Raw genomic sequence first — 16205 nt, 5'->3', positions numbered from 1 at the left:
AAAGGGTTTAAAACCTTACAATAGAGGGTTCAAAACCTAGTAAACAATCATCCTAGAACAGATGATTAGTTTTCAAGGCGGTTTTGAAATTTATGTTCTTGTTGTGGTCGTCGCCTAAGGATAGGTGACGGTATTGTTTTATGACTAAATGCAAGTGAACTCGCGTTAGGGTCCTAGGAAGGTTATAGACTAGGTCAAAGCATTACTAATAACCTAATTCCCTATAACCATTGGCTCTGATACCATCTTTTCTGTCACACCCCGACCACGTAGAACATACAAAACGTGGCGGAAACGTTGGGGAGTGTTGTAACAGAATCAATTGTTTCAAATCCATGGCAAATGAAGTTTCGTTTTATAAATCAAACATGAAAGTTTACATTGTCTAAACAAGAATCAAAGTGTACATAACATAAATTAACTAGTTCTTGTCTCGTTTTAAGTCACTAAGGCACAGGTTCGCCTAAGTATGTCTTGATAAGTCCTATGCATCATCTCCTGAAAACACATGTGAAAATAGGTACGTCAGCATAAAAATGCCTGTGAGATACATTGGTTTTGTGAAAACGGAATTCATGACTTGAGTTTGAGAAAATGTTTAGTCATGAACCTCATATTTTGCTTTGTCTTGTAAATCATTTGAAAAACGGTAAGATCAAATGATATGTATAAATAGGAGAACAACGCATGGTTAACTGAATAACCATGTAAAAAGAGTTTGTGTAAGATTTGTTGTTTGTAAATCAATGTCTTGTGAAAAGCGTGTTATTTGTATAAAATGTTCTATGTCTCAAATTGAAATAATTCAAATAACACTACGATATGTAATACCATACAAACACTTATATATAGGAAGTACCAGCGGCGTATCCACCATGCTTGTATCATATTACACATGCCTCGTTACTTAAATCACTTACTCAAACCAAACCATCAAGATGAAATGTTTAACAACGGTAGAAATGTTCATGTATAGTCAAATGTCTATTGTCAAATGTAATCCATGTCAACGGATACAACTGGTTTACACGGTTCAATGGTTATAGACGGTTCATGAAATCAAAGGGGTAAGACGGTTCACATAGTCAAATGGTTACAACGGTTCAAAATGTAGTGTAATGTGTTCATATGCTGGATGAGCATATGCAACAGAAATGCAATGTGAAACAATGTACTACGTATGCACACAATGGGCGTACGTAGCATGAAATGTATTGTAGAGTACAACGGTTCAAAATGTAGTATATTGTGTTCATATGCTGGATGAGCATATGCAACAGATATGCAATGTGAAACAATGTACTACGTATGCACACAATGGGCGTACGTAGCATGAAATGTGATGTAAAGCAATGTACTAAGTACGCACACAATGGGCATACATAGCATAAACACAATGAAATCATGTACTATATATGTACTATCGAACATAGCAGTATATGATGTGAAAACCGGAAAGCATGAAAGTAGCAAGTAGGCACATGTGTTTCACCCCAAAACAGTTTGGAAAACAGTAAAAGAGGGGTTCAATGTACTCACCTGAGATTGCTTTGGAGTTCTTGTATAATAACCAGATAATGCTAAAGATCACGGGATATTAAACGGCACCTAATAGGTAGCTATGTTAATATACCGGACCAAATCGGAAGGATCGGATAGTACGCGGGTTCGTAAACCAAACGAGTATGGAGACTCATGTAACATGGTTTAACAAAGCCTACATACTAAAATGAAACTTAACCTAAGAGCTTACGGTCCATCACGACCCGTTTAGGTAGCTTATGCTACCCTAACGCGTCGTTCGCGTAGAACGCGTTCGGAACGCCTAACATCGCGACCACAAGGTATAACCTCGGAAGGTTATAGCTATGGTCACCTAAGGTGTTTGGTCGGATCCTAATGATCGACCAAATGGGTCGGGTTCGAAAGTATAAGCGATGGTTTAGATCACTTACCTTACGACCCTATATAAGCACTAAACTAAAAGTGACGAGCTAAGCATGTTAGAACATGCTTTAACTAAGTTTGAAAACATGTTTGACATCAAAACAAACGGCTTTGATGCCCACGAGTAGTTTGGTTACAAAATATGCAAGAATGCACATTTTGGCCGAAACTACGACTCGTCACTGAGCCTAGATAACGTGGTGATCAGTAGGTATAGTCACTACGGACTATAACCATCGTGATCACGCTCACGTTATGAAGTTCCATGAACTTCGCATCGACCATAAGCTGGTCAATGCAGAAAGTCAACAAAATGTTGACTTTTGGACTCGAAAAGCGAATAAAAGAGCGAAAGAAGACTTACGGAGGGTCCCCGAGTGCTAATCTAGATCAAATAGCTCAGGTATGAAACAATGGTTCCAACTTAGAGCCTTAAGATCAGATTGTGTGGGTTTTTGGAACAAAGGGGGGGGGGGTATTTATAGGAAAAGTGGAACCGTTAGGATTGTTTATCGAATATCGTGTCGCGATCTCGTGCGTACACTTGTCGAAATGTTGTGGTAAGTCAGAAAATGCCCCTTGGCTCTTGATTGGGTGAAAGGGCATCGCCCCTTGATCGATCGAAAGGCCAACTTCATTAAATGCATACATTGAATCTGTCTGATAGTCCCACGCGGCCTGCGTCAGGATGTGCAAAAACTCAGGCGGGCCACCTGAGCCCGTCTGATCTGCATATACTTTGAAAAATGACAGTTTTGGTCCCTGTTGCGTATTTAAGCCATTTCTGACAGTTCTAAGGCCCGTAAAGCCAACTTTAAGGCCCTAAAATGATGCCTAAACATTGTGGACATGAAACATGCTCAAAAATGTTCTGGATGTTGGTTCGTTTGGCCGTACGATCGCGATGTTCGCTTAATTACGACGGAATGCGCATAAGCGCGAAAGATGATCCAAATGACGCGACGAATGGATTTTTCTCATGCCAAACACTAAGGCATAATATAAGGATGCTTACATAAATTTTTGGATGTCCGGATGTATTCAGAACGTAAGTTATGCGCGAAGGTGCAAACTTGTGCACTTTTTGACACTTTTAGTCCCCGAATGACCCAAAAGTTTGTTTTAGCATACCAAACCCCTCAAAGCCTATTTCTAAGCTATATAAAGGATATTTATGGTATGTTTAACTTATGGACATGTTCCGGAATGTTCGTTACAGTTCAAATTGACATACTTTCGCAGTTTGTCAAGTTTAGTCCCTGTAAGCGAATTAACTTGTTTTTGCCATACCAAAGCCTTCACAACTTATTTCTAAGTTATGTAAAGGTTATTTAAGGTATGTTAAGTATATGTTGATGTCCCGGAGTATTTGTCGCATTAAACTGAGTACGTTTTCGCACCAGGTTGCGTATAATTCTCCAGAAAGCGATGTAAAGTTTGAAATTGAACTAGAATTGATATGTGCAATAGATACACATATTTATACAAGATCCAAAGTATGAATTACGATATTTCATCGGCTTGGTATCTGTTTGATGGTCGCGGTGACATAGGTGTCACACCCATTTTCTTCAGAACATTAAGCTGGATAATGTTTACTGAGCTTCCTCCGTCAATAAGGATCCTGCGGACAAAATGGTTAGAAATAAAAAGAGTAATAACTAAACTATCATGATGAGGATCCTTGATGTTAATTCTATCATCCTCATCAAAGGTTTTGATTTTTCCTTCCGAGACACTCGATGTTCGAATAGGTCTTTCTCCGTTATCCATTTTAGCTTCCTTTGCATGCCTTTTAGCTGCTGAGAAGGATGTACCACAGATGTCTGATCCTCCAGATATAAAGTTGATCACTTGTGCATCTACTGGAGGAGCTGGAGCTTTCTCAGGGATCCTTTCAGGATCCTGAGTCCTTTGCTTTTTTCTTCCCAACAATTCTTTCAAATGCCCCTTGCTCAGCAGATATCCAATTTCCTTTCGCAATGCGATGCATTCCTCTGTCAAATGCCCAAAATCTTCATGGTATGCACACCACTTTGATTTATCTTTGGTTGCGGCTGTTTTGTCATTTTTTCTGGGCCATCTGGCCTTTTCTCCTAGATTCTGCATTGCAAGGATTAGTTCATGATTATCAACGGAAAAACAATGTTCAGAAATTGGAGGATAATCTTCATCATCCTCTTCTTGGTCTACAGCATGCACATTCTAATTGTCAGTTCTGTTATAGGATTTGAATTTGTTGCTTTTGAAAGAGGATCCTTGCTTTTCTTGTTTTGAGGATCCTACTTGTCTCTCCTGGATCCTCTTGTCATCCTCTAGCCAGATGAACCTGAGTGCCCGAGTTCTTACTTCGTCTAGGTTCCTGCACGGTGTCATAACAACATCATCATAGAACAATGAATCCTTAACCAATCCCATCTTGAAGGCCTCAACAGCTGTGGCCACATCCAAGTTAGGAATGTCCAAGGATTCTTTACTAAACTTGGTTATATAATCCCTTAATGATTCATTATGACCCTGTGTTATCCTATATAAATCACTAGTCAATCGTTCAAATTTTCTGCTACAAGAAAATTGATTATTGAATAAGTTAACTAAATTAGCAAACGAAGTAATAGAGTAAGGGGGAAGACTTAGTAGCCATTTAAGAGCTGATCCAGTAAGAGTGGATCCAAATCCCTTGCACAGGCATGCTTCCTTTAACCTTTCTGGAATAGGATTGATCTCCATCCTCTCCCTGTATTGTGCTATGTGTTCCTCAGGATCCGTTGTACCATCATACAGCTTCATAGTAGGTGTTTTGGTCAAAAATCACACAAGGATAATGCAACCAAACTCTTATGTAAACGGGGATTGATGCTTGGTATGTTGAACAAAGTAAAGGATCACTTTGATGTAAAATACGCAAATGACACAAGGATTTATACGAGGAAAAAGCCCTTGATCAATGAAGGATTTCCGGCATAAAAAACCTCGGGTGATGGAAACTACCGATCACCAAACTTCAATATAACAAACAATATTTTTACAACTTCGGATGGCAATGAGCTAAGTACAAGGATCACTATAGAATCGTGTGTCAAAGCTGTGAGAAATGTGTTGTCTCTTCCGAATGTTGATGAGTGCTACTTATACAAGTGTGTGTGGTCGTATTTTAGGTAAATAACCTAACTATTAGCTCGTTACCCCTTTAGAAATAGAAGTAAATTTAGCCTAAATAATCGCCCTTGAATTGTGCTGAGTTTCCATATTCTTCATAACGTCCATCTTTGATTATGCATGTGCAAAATTAGCGTGATAGATTCCTTGTTTACGTTGCTAAGACCAAGTCCAATCAGTAATTCCTGCAAAACAACATTTAATCCAAAGAGAACAATCGTTAGTGTGAGGATCCTTAGGATGATCCGTGATCCTGATCCTGGAGCTCCTCTGAGGATCACTATCTGCCAAAGAAGTAAGGATCACTTGTTAGGATCACATGTAAGGATCATAGGTCATAAAAATCCAGCCCTAACAATTGCCCCTAAAATATAAGGAGTATTTATGTAATATAAACGAGTTATATTTTGCTGAATCTTATCTCTAACTAACTCAACGGATATATAGCCGTTAAGAATGAACTATCCGTTGCGATCTGACGTCATGGAGATGACAGCCCTGCACAAATCATCATTATAAATAGAAATAGGGATAGGATCGTTTGCATTTAAATTCGAGAACTCTTCCCTTTATAACCGCGACCAGAGGATTGAACAGGTATTCCCCTTCTCCTTCTATCTTGCTTGCTCTATTTTTCTTTTTCTTTCCATCGTCTTGAAAAAATGTTGCTCCGGAACTCCCCACACAAGGATCCTAAGAAGAACAGTCCCTTGAAGAGTCAAGGGATCATCAAGGATTCTCCCACTGAGAGGTGTTGTTTTACTGATCCTTACATTGACAAAATCCGTCATTGTTTTCCGGCGAACACCCTCTTTAAATCTTTTGACCCTACCGCTCTGAGCGATTATATTTCTGAGACTTGGGTAGCTTTCCCGGTCACTCCTTTCTTGATAGGATATTCGTATCCTTTTCCCCAATTCACCCAATCTTTCTTCTCCCTTACCGGCATCAGCTATATCCAGGCTATGCCGATGATCTGGAGGGTGTTATACACCCTTGAAAGGATCATTGGGCAAGAGGGTATTGACCTTGGCATGGCGGAGTTGGCTGAGATGTATGATCTTACCACTTTCGGATCCCACCGATACTTGTTTAAGCGAAAAGCTGGAGAGGATCACCCTGTCTTCAAAGTTACCAAGAACGACACGAACTGGAAGCGACGGTTCTTTTTTGTTAGGAGAGATACCATCCCTGATGGGAAGGGTTTGCCCAAGGAGTGGGCTACTCATGGTAGGATAGAGGATCCTGGAAGGATCACCGTAGGACCTATCTTTTAGCATAAGGATTACTGATGTTCCGTTATTTTTTTGTGCAGCTATCTCCATCTCTCATCTGAAGTTGACACCTGCTGCAAAAGAGAGACTTTTGGCCTTTAAGAAGCTTGATCTGGAGACAAGAACTTTCCAGGTTGCTACCCAGGATTCTCAAGAAGTATCCTCTGCCTCTGTCACAATGTCAAGTAAGTATCCTCATTTAAAAAGTAATTCTATGTAGGATTTTCAAGTTTAATTAGAATACTTATCTTATTTTGGTTGTGTAGGTGCTGGAAAATCTTCTAAGTCTGCCTCAAAGTTTGGCATCGATGATCTGACCAACGTGAAATCCTCAAGGAAGAAGAATCCTGCTAGCCCAAGCGCTTCAGCCCCTAAAGCACCTATTAGGGGTAAAGGAAAGAAGAGAAAGGCCTCTGAGGATTTACAAGGTCTGCCCCTGCTCCGCCAACAATTTCTGCACTACTTCAACGAGGTAAGGATCACTGCCCCTGTTTGTTATCCTGACAGTTTTGAGGATCACTTGTTTCTGACGTTATGCCTTGTTTTCCTTGCAGAAATTTGCTGAAATAGAGACTTATGTTGGCCACATCGAGGATCAAGATCGCCAAATTGCTGACCTCCAACAGATGGGTGTGCTGAAGGATCTCAAGATTGCTGATCTTGAGAAGGAGCTCCGGGCTACCAAGGATGAAGCTGCCAAAATGCTGATCAACTTTGATTATGAGAAGCATGATATCACCCAGGAAGCCAAGGTTTCTGCTGCAATAACCATGTATAAGATCCAGTTGCAGATGGCTGCGGAAGCTCAGGATCCTGCCTTCGACAAAAGCACATGGGACGTGGAGGGCTGGAGGGCGAGGCTGGCGGAGTTGGAGGATGATGAAGAGGCTGAGGAGGTCCCGATGCTTGAGGGTGGTGATGTTGGCAAGGATCAGGGTGGAGTGGCAGTGGAGCTGGTGGTGATGGTGCAGCGAAGGCTTGAGCTGCAGGATTGGGCGATGAAGGAAACTTCTAGACATAGCCGGAGCCCAATTTTTTTTTTTTTTTTTTTTTTTTTTTGTGTTTGTTGATGTTTTTAAACAATTATGGTCTGTAACTTTGAACAATAGGTTTAGGATTAAGGATCCAGGATCCTTCAGACAATAGGTAGGATTGCAAACGGTGGAGGGATCCTCTGTTTGGGGGATGAAGCCATTGTGATCCTGCCGCCTTTTATTTACCTGCATGCTATGACCGCACAAACAATGGACAACCTTTGCCAACCCATGTGGACGGGCCACGTTTTGCTGGTAGAAACGTGGGTTGGCAATTTTGACAACTTTGAAGGGTTTCAAATCTTTATTAATAAAATAACTCTAATCTTTTTGGCTTATCTCGTGTTGTTATCCTTTTAATTTCCAGTCGTTTTAGTACATATTTGTTTGAGTAAGAAAAGTTGGGCAAATTATATTTAAGAAATTTAGGATATGATCCTGGATCAAATATCCTATAATCGAAAATTTTCAAAGTAGTTTATTTTAAGGATCATAGGTTCAGTTGTCAAAGTTTAAGGGTTATTTAAACAAATAATGAGTGAAATTGGAAATAGTTAAGGATCATACCTGAGGATCCAAGTTAGGATCCTAACCTTTAATCAGGATAACCATAAGTGAAACTTTAATGGATAGTAAGGATTAAGGATCCTTAATTGTTTAACTTTGAAAACCTGAAAAGTAGAACATAACTTGGGACTAAGCCAATCTAAAAAATAAGTTAGTAACTGGGGACAAGCCCAAAGGATAACTGGGGACAAGCCCAAAGGATCAGTGGGGACAAGCGCGAAGGATAACTGGGGACAAGCCCAAACGATCACTGGGGACAAGCCCGAAGGATAACTGGGGACAAGCCCAAGGATCGTATGTAAACTGGAGTATGGCCCTTACTGGCGACTATCCAAACTTAGTGACATGAAAATGCCAAAACCTTAGCTAACGTGAAAACGTTAGAAACCTTAGGAACGGATGTATGTACGTCTACCATTATACGTAGGATCCTAGGTATAGTCAGTACGATGAGGTTATCAGCCCCTAAAGTGGGTACTGGTCCCAAAGACATGAACTATACCAGGATCATCGTGCGCTACAGGCGAAAACTGGGGACAAGCCCAAGGATAACTGGGGTCGAACCCAAGGATCTGAGATGCTTCTGAAGATTGTTGACATTATGCTAAGGATACCTGGACTTATCAGAACTCAAAATCTCGTGAGAGAAGGATGAAGGATACATGATCCTTATCCTTAAATAAGAAGATATGTAAATAAGAGTTCGAGCTTAGGACATTACCAGAGTAAGGATCATTGATCCTTCAGGGATCCTTGAAGGATACTTCCAATGTAAGGATCACTCATGCCAGAAGGATCCTTCTTCACATGAAATATTTCTTTAAGTGAACAGCATTCCAGGCTCTTGGTAACAAATTTCCTTCCATGGTTAGCAATCTATATGCCCCCTTTCCTGCTTCAGCTTCAATCAAGTAAGGGCCTTCCCACTTTGGTGCCAATTTCCCATCAGCAGGATTGATGGTGTTTTGGAATGCTTTTCTCAACACCATATCCCCAACTTGGAATTTCCTTATCCTGACATTTTTGTTGTAAGCACCAGCCATTCTTTGTTGGTAGCTCGCCATCCTTATCCTAGCTAGATCCCTGATTTCCTCAATAGTATCCAAGTCTTGAGCTAGGTTTGCAGCATTCTCCTCAGGATCACGAGTGCTTGTTCTAGCAGTTGGAACCACCATTTCTGTTGGGATCACTGCTTCTGCCCCAAACACTAAAGAGAAGGGTGTTTGACCAGTAGCATTCTTGGGAGTTGTCCTATCAGCCCAAAGTACGTAAGGCAATTCCTCAGCCCATTTCCCTTTCTTGGATCCAAGTTTCTTCTTTAGATTGTTGATGATGATCTTGTTGGATGATTCTGCTTGACCATTAGCTTGTGGGTGGACTGGTGTTGATGTTATCATCTTAATCCCCCAGCTGTCACAAAAGTTAGTAGTCCTGCTCCCAATAAATTGGGAACCATTATCACATACAATTTCAGAAGGAATGCCAAATCTAGTTATGATGTTTCTTTTAATAAAGGATATAACTTCCTTTTCTCTGACTTGGGCAAAAGCTTCAGCCTCTATCCATTTGGAGAAGTAGTCAGTCATAGCAAGCATGAATACTTTTCCACCAGGTGCTTTAGGGAGCTTGCCAACTATATCCTGTTAGGGCTGGATTTTTATGACTTATGATCCTTACACGTGATCCTAACCTGTGATCCTTGTTTCTTTGGCAGATAGTGATCCTCAGAAGAGTTCTAGGATCAGGATCACAGACCATCCTAGGGATCCTCATACTAACGGTTGTTCTCTTTGGATTTAATGTTATCTTGCAGGAATTTCGAGTAGGATCCGCTCTTTGCAACATAAACAAGGAACTCGTCACGACAACTTTGGCATATGCATAATCAAAGATGGACGTTGTGGACGATATGGAAAGTCAGCATAATTTAAGGGCGATAATTTAGGCTAGATTTACTTCTATTCCTAAAGGGTTAACGAGCTAATAGTTAGGTTATTTACCTAAAATACGACCACACACACTTGTATAAGTAGCACTCTTCCACATTCGGAAGACACAACACATTTCTCACACGCTTTGACACACGATACTATAGTGATCCTTGTACTTAGCTCGTTACCATCCGACGTTGTAAAAATATTGTTTGATATATTGAAGCTTGGTGATCGGTAGTTGCCGTCACCCGAGGTTTTTTATGCCGGAGATCATTCATTGATCAAGGGCTTTTTCCTCGTATAAATCCTTGTGTCACTTGCGTATTTTACATTTAAGTGATCCTTCACTTTGTACATAAAGTTTGGTTGCATTATCCTTGTGTAATTTTTGACCAAAACAGTTTGGCGCCCACCGTGGGGCAATTGGTGCTTCATTCATAAGGAAGTTTTTCTGTTGGTGATCATTCCGGAAGTGTTGCATGGCTTCATCGTTGAAGAATACTTCCACAGCAATGTCTGCAGTCAATTCATCTAATGGCATTCCACCTTTGCCTCCACCACCCGCTGGATCTCAGAAAAATGCTGAGAAGAGACCAACTCCTATCTCCTCTAAACCATCATCTTCTGCTCTAACTTCTTCTGTTCCCAGTACTAGTGATATATTTACTTTGATTTTGCAGATGAGGGATCGTATGCAGCAGCAGGATGAAACTAATGACAGGATCCTCAAGGAAATCGGAGATCTCAAAAGGCAAAAGAAAACGGCAGAGGATCATTCCCCACTAATGCCCAGATCTTTGAATTTTGATACTCCGATGATTACTTCTCAGCCATCAGAGGCCCTAGACATTCAACATATGGGAGGATTAAGAGGAGTGCATTTCGGCCCAGCAGCAATGACTCAGGCATCAGGATCATATTTCCAACCGGCAGGATCCTACACTCAGCATATGGGATCCTTCATGAGCTTAGGATCCTCCTTTGTTCCAGGATCATCCCAGGTTCAAGGATCCCCTCAAATATCAGGATCCTTGAAGAATTTGCAAACAGGAAGTCCAGATGTCCATCAAGGAGATTTTATTCCAATGCAAACCATTGCTTCCATTGGTCCCTCCATCATCCCAGAATCCCTGCAACAAGGATTCACATCCAATGTTCCTAATTTGAACCCGATGGGAGGTAACACTTTTAATAATTCTTATACCACTAACCATGGATTCATGCAGGATACAGGTATCAATCATGCTATGGCCAGAGAGCTACAAAAACTGAAGGATATGATATCAAGTGTTCCAGGGGTAGTCAAACCTATCCCGTAGATTGGAGATGGAAGCCATAAGGTATCTAGTTTTGCACCACCAATCTGTGATGCTGAGATACCCAAAAGATTCCATATCCCTACTATGAAGCTGTATGATGGTACAACGGATCCTGAGGAATACATAGCACAATACAGGGAAAGGATGGAGATCAATCCAATTCCAGAAAAGCTAAAGGAAGCATGCCTATGCAAAGGATTTGGATCCACTCTTACTGGATCAGCTCTTAAATGGCTGCTAAGTCTTCCCCCTTACTCTATCACTTCGTTTGCTAATTTAGTTAACTTATTCAATAACCAATTTTCTTGTAGCAGAAAATTTGAACGATTGACTAGTGATCTATATAGGATAACTCAGGGTCATAATGAATCATTAAGGGATTATATAACCAAATTTAGTAAGAATCCTTGGACATTCCCAACTTGGATATGGCCACAGCTGTTGAGGCCTTCAAAATGGGATTGCTTAGGGATTCATTGTTCTATGATGATCTTGTTATGACACCATGCAGGAACCTAGATGAAGTAAGGACTCGTGCACTCAGGTTCATCCGGCTAGAGGATGACAAAAGGATCCAGGAAAGACAAGTAGGATCCTCAAGACAAGAAAAGCAAGGATCCTCTTTCAAAAGCAACAGATTCAAATCCTACAATAGGAATGACAACCAGAACGTGCATGCTGTTGACCAAGAAGAGGATGATGAGGATTATCCTCCGATTTCAGAATATTGTTTTTCCGTTGATAATCATGAACTAATCCTTGCAATGCAGAATCTAGGAGAAAAAGCCAGATGGCCCAGAAAAAACGACAAACCAACTGGAACTAAAGACAAGTCAAAGTGGTGTGCATACCACGAGGATTTCAGGCATTTAACTGAAGAATGCATCGCATTAAGAAAGGAAATTGGATATCTGCTAAGCAAGGGGCATCTAAAAGAGTTGTTGGGAAGAAAAAAGCAAGGGACTCAAGATCCTGAAAGGATCCCTGAGAAAGCTCCAGCTCCTCCGGCAGATGCACAAGGCATGCAAAGGAAGCTAAAATGGATAACGGAGAAAGACCTATTCGAGCATCAAGTGTCTCGGAAGGAAAAGTTATAACCTTCGATGAGGATGATAGAATTAACATCCAGGATCCTCATCATGATAGTTGTTAGGGCTGGATTTTTATTATACGTGATCCTTACACGTGATCCTAACCAGTGATCCTTGTTTCTTTGGCAGACAGTGATCCTCAGGAGGACTTCAGGATCAGGATCATGGACTATTACAGGATCCTCATGCTAACAGTTACCTTCGTTTAATACAATGATATTTTGCAGGAACATCTAGCAGGATACGCTCTTAGCGTCATAATCAAGGGACGCGTCTTCACAATTATAGCACGAGCTAAATCAGAGATAGACGTTGCAAAGGATATGGAAACTTAGCTTGATTTAAGGGCGGCAATTTAGGCTAGATTGTTTATGTTTCTAAAGGGGTAATGAGCTGATTATTAGTCTTTTTACCTAAAATAGGTCACCTACACTTGTATAAATACCACTCTTCCTCATTTGGAAGGGGACACGACAACACACAACACAATTCTCACACGATTAGACACTCGAAACTATAGTGATCCTTGTACTCAGCTCATTATCATCCGAAGTTGTAACTATATTTTTCTTATATTGAAGTTGGTGATCGGTAGTTGCCATCACCCGAGGTTTTTTATGCCGGAGATCATACATTGATCAAGGGCTTTTTCCTCGTATAAATCATTGTGTCTTTGCATATTTCTCATAAAAGTGATCCTTTACTTTTATAATTAACCAAGCATCATACCCCGTTTACATAAAGTTTGGTTACATTATCCTTGTGTGATTTTTGACCAAAACAGTTTGGCGCCCACCGTGGGGCAATTGGTGCTTCATTCATAAGAAAACTCTTTGTTCAAAATCATTTCGAAGAATTACATGGCTTCATCATTGAAAAACATGTCCACGGCAATGTCTGCAGCCACCTCGTCTCAGAACACTTTGCCTCCTCCACCGACAGGATCCCAGAAGAATGCTGAGAAGAGACAAACTCCTACTAACTCTAAACCTCCATCTCCTTCTGCTATGAATTCCTATATTCCCAGTACTAGTGATGTATTTACTTTGATTTTGCAGATGAAGGATCGTATGCAGCGGCAGGATGAAACTAATGATAGGATCCTCAGGGAAATTGGAGATCTCAAAAGACAAAAGAGAACGGCAGAGGATCATTCCCCACTGATGCCCAAATCCTTGAGCTTTGATACTCCAATGATCACTTCTCAGCCATCGGGAATTCCAGACGTGCAAATTGTGGGAGAATCAAGAGGATTGCACCTCGGATCGACAGCAATGACTCAGGCATCAAGCTCACACTTTCAACCGGCAGGATCCTATCCCCAGCATATGGGATCCTTCATGAATTCGGGAGCCTATCCGGGAACACAGCAGCTTCAAGGATCCTACTTTGTTCCAGGATCATCCCAGGGTCAAGGATCCTACTTTGTTCCAGGATCATCCCAGGGTCAAGGATCCTCCTTCGCTCCAGGATCCTTCCAGATACCAGGATCCTTCCAGATGCCAGGATCCCTAAAAAGTTTGCAAACAGGAAGTCTAGATGTCCATCAAGGGGATTTCATTCCAATGCAGACCATTGCTTCCACTGGTCCCTCCGTTATCCCCGAATCCCAGCAATATGGATTCACTAACTTGAACTCAATGGGAGGTAACACTTTAAATAATCATCTTACTACTAACCATGGATTCATGCAGGATACAGGTGTCAATCATGCTATGGCCAGGGAATTGCAGAAGCTAAAAGATATGATCTCAAGTGTTCCAGGGGTAGTCAAGCCTATCCCAGAGATTGCAGATGGAAGCCACAAGGTATCTTGCTTTGCACCACCAATTTGTGATGCAGAGGTACCCAAAAGGTTCCATATCCCTACTATGAAATTGTATGATGGTACAACGGATCCAGAGGAGCACATAGCACAATACAGGGAGAGGATGGAGATCAATCCTATCCCAGAAAAGCTGAAGGAAGCATGCCTATGTAAAGGATTTGGATCCACTCTTACTGGATCAGCTCTTAAGTGGCTGCTAAGTCTTCCCCCTTACTCTATTACTTCATTTGCTAATTTAGTTAATTTATTCAATAACCAATTCTCTTGTAGTAGAAAATTTGAAAGATTAACCAGTGATTTATATAGGGTAACCCAAGGTCATAATGAATCATTAAGGGATTACATAACTAAATTTAGAAAAGAATCCTTGGACATTCCCAACCTGGATATGGCTACGGCTGTTGAAGCCTTCAAAATGGGACTGCTTAAGGATTCATTATTCTATGATGATCTTGTTATGACACCATGCAGGAATTTAGATGAAGTAAGAACTCGGGCACTCAGGTTCATCCGGCTAGAGGATGACAAGAGGATCCAGGAGAGACAAGTAGGATCCTCAAAAAAAGAGAAGCAAGGATCCTCCTTCAAGAACAACAAATTCAAATCCTACCATAGAAATGAGAACCAGAATGTGCACGCTATTGACCAAGAAGAGGATGATGAGGATTATCCTCCAATCTCAGAATATTGTTTTTCCGTTGATAATCATGAACTAATCCTTGCAATGCAGAATCTAGGTGAAAAAGCTAGGTGGCCCAGGAAGAATGATAAACCATCCGGGACTAAAGACAAGTCAAAATGGTGTGCATACCATGAGGATTTCGGGCATCTAACTGAAGAATGCATAGCTTTAAGAAAAGAGATTGGATATCTGTTAAGCAAGGGGCACCTAAAAGAATTATTGGGAAGAAAAAAGCAAAGGACTCAGGATCCTGAAAGGATCCCTGAGAAGGCTCCAGCACCTCCGACAAATGCACAAGTGATCAACTTTATTTCCGGAGGATCAGAAATCTGTGGTACATCCTTCTCGGCGGCCAAAAGGCATGCAAAGGAGTCAAAAATGGATAATGGAGAAAGGCCTATTAGAACATCAAGTGTCTCAGAGGGGAAGATAATAACGTTTGATGAGGATGATCGCGTCAATATTCAGGATCCTCATCATGATAGTTTAGTTATTACTCTCTTTATCTCTAACCATTTTGTCCGCAGGATCCTTATCGATGGAGGAAGCTCAGTGAACATTATCCAGCTTGATGTTCTGAAGAAAATGGGTATCCCAGAATCAGACATCACACCAAGATCCTCCGTGCTTGTAGGATTCAGTGGAGAAACGAAGAAAACTCTGGGGGACATCAAACTCCCAATCTACGTGGAAGGATTACATAATTATCAGAAATTTTGTGTTATTGACTGTTTGTCTTGTTGCAATGTTATCCTTGGCAGACCTTGGATACATGATATGAAAGCAGTCCCATCCACCTACCATCAATGTGTGAAGCTCCCTAGCCCATGGGGAATAATCAAGATCGACAGTGATCAGCAGGAGGCTAAGGATTGTTATACCTCATCCATGAAGCCAACCTCGAAGCCAAGGGAGCAATAGCAATTACAGTATCCTCCGAGGAATGTCTTGGAGGCAAGGGAACAAGATGTGGACGAAATCCTCTTGGATCCTAGTGATCCTGAATCAAAAATCTATATCGGATCAGGGATCCTTGGCAAGATGAAAGAAGACTTAATATCCTTCCTCAAAAGAAGAAAATCTACCTTTGCTTGGAAACATGAAGATATGACAGGTATATCTAAGGATATTATTACTCACAAACTTGGCATTGACAGGTCTATCAAACCAATCCATCAAAAAAGGAGGAAGTTTGCACCGGAAAGGAATGCCATTATCCAAGAAGAAGTAGAGAGACTACCTCGAGCAGGTATGATCCGAGAGGTAAAATATCCAAAATGGTTAGCCAATGTGGTCGTTGTCCAAAAGAAAAACGAAAGTGGAGGGTATGTGTCGATTTCACTGATTTAAATAAGGCATGTCCCAAGGAT

The sequence above is a fragment of the Helianthus annuus genome, chromosome 17 (genome assembly GCF_002127325.2).
Source record: "Helianthus annuus cultivar XRQ/B chromosome 17, HanXRQr2.0-SUNRISE, whole genome shotgun sequence".
Taxonomy (NCBI): domain Eukaryota; kingdom Viridiplantae; phylum Streptophyta; class Magnoliopsida; order Asterales; family Asteraceae; genus Helianthus; species Helianthus annuus.
The sequence above is the reverse complement of the archived record's forward strand: the minus strand, read 5'-3'. Positions refer to the sequence as shown.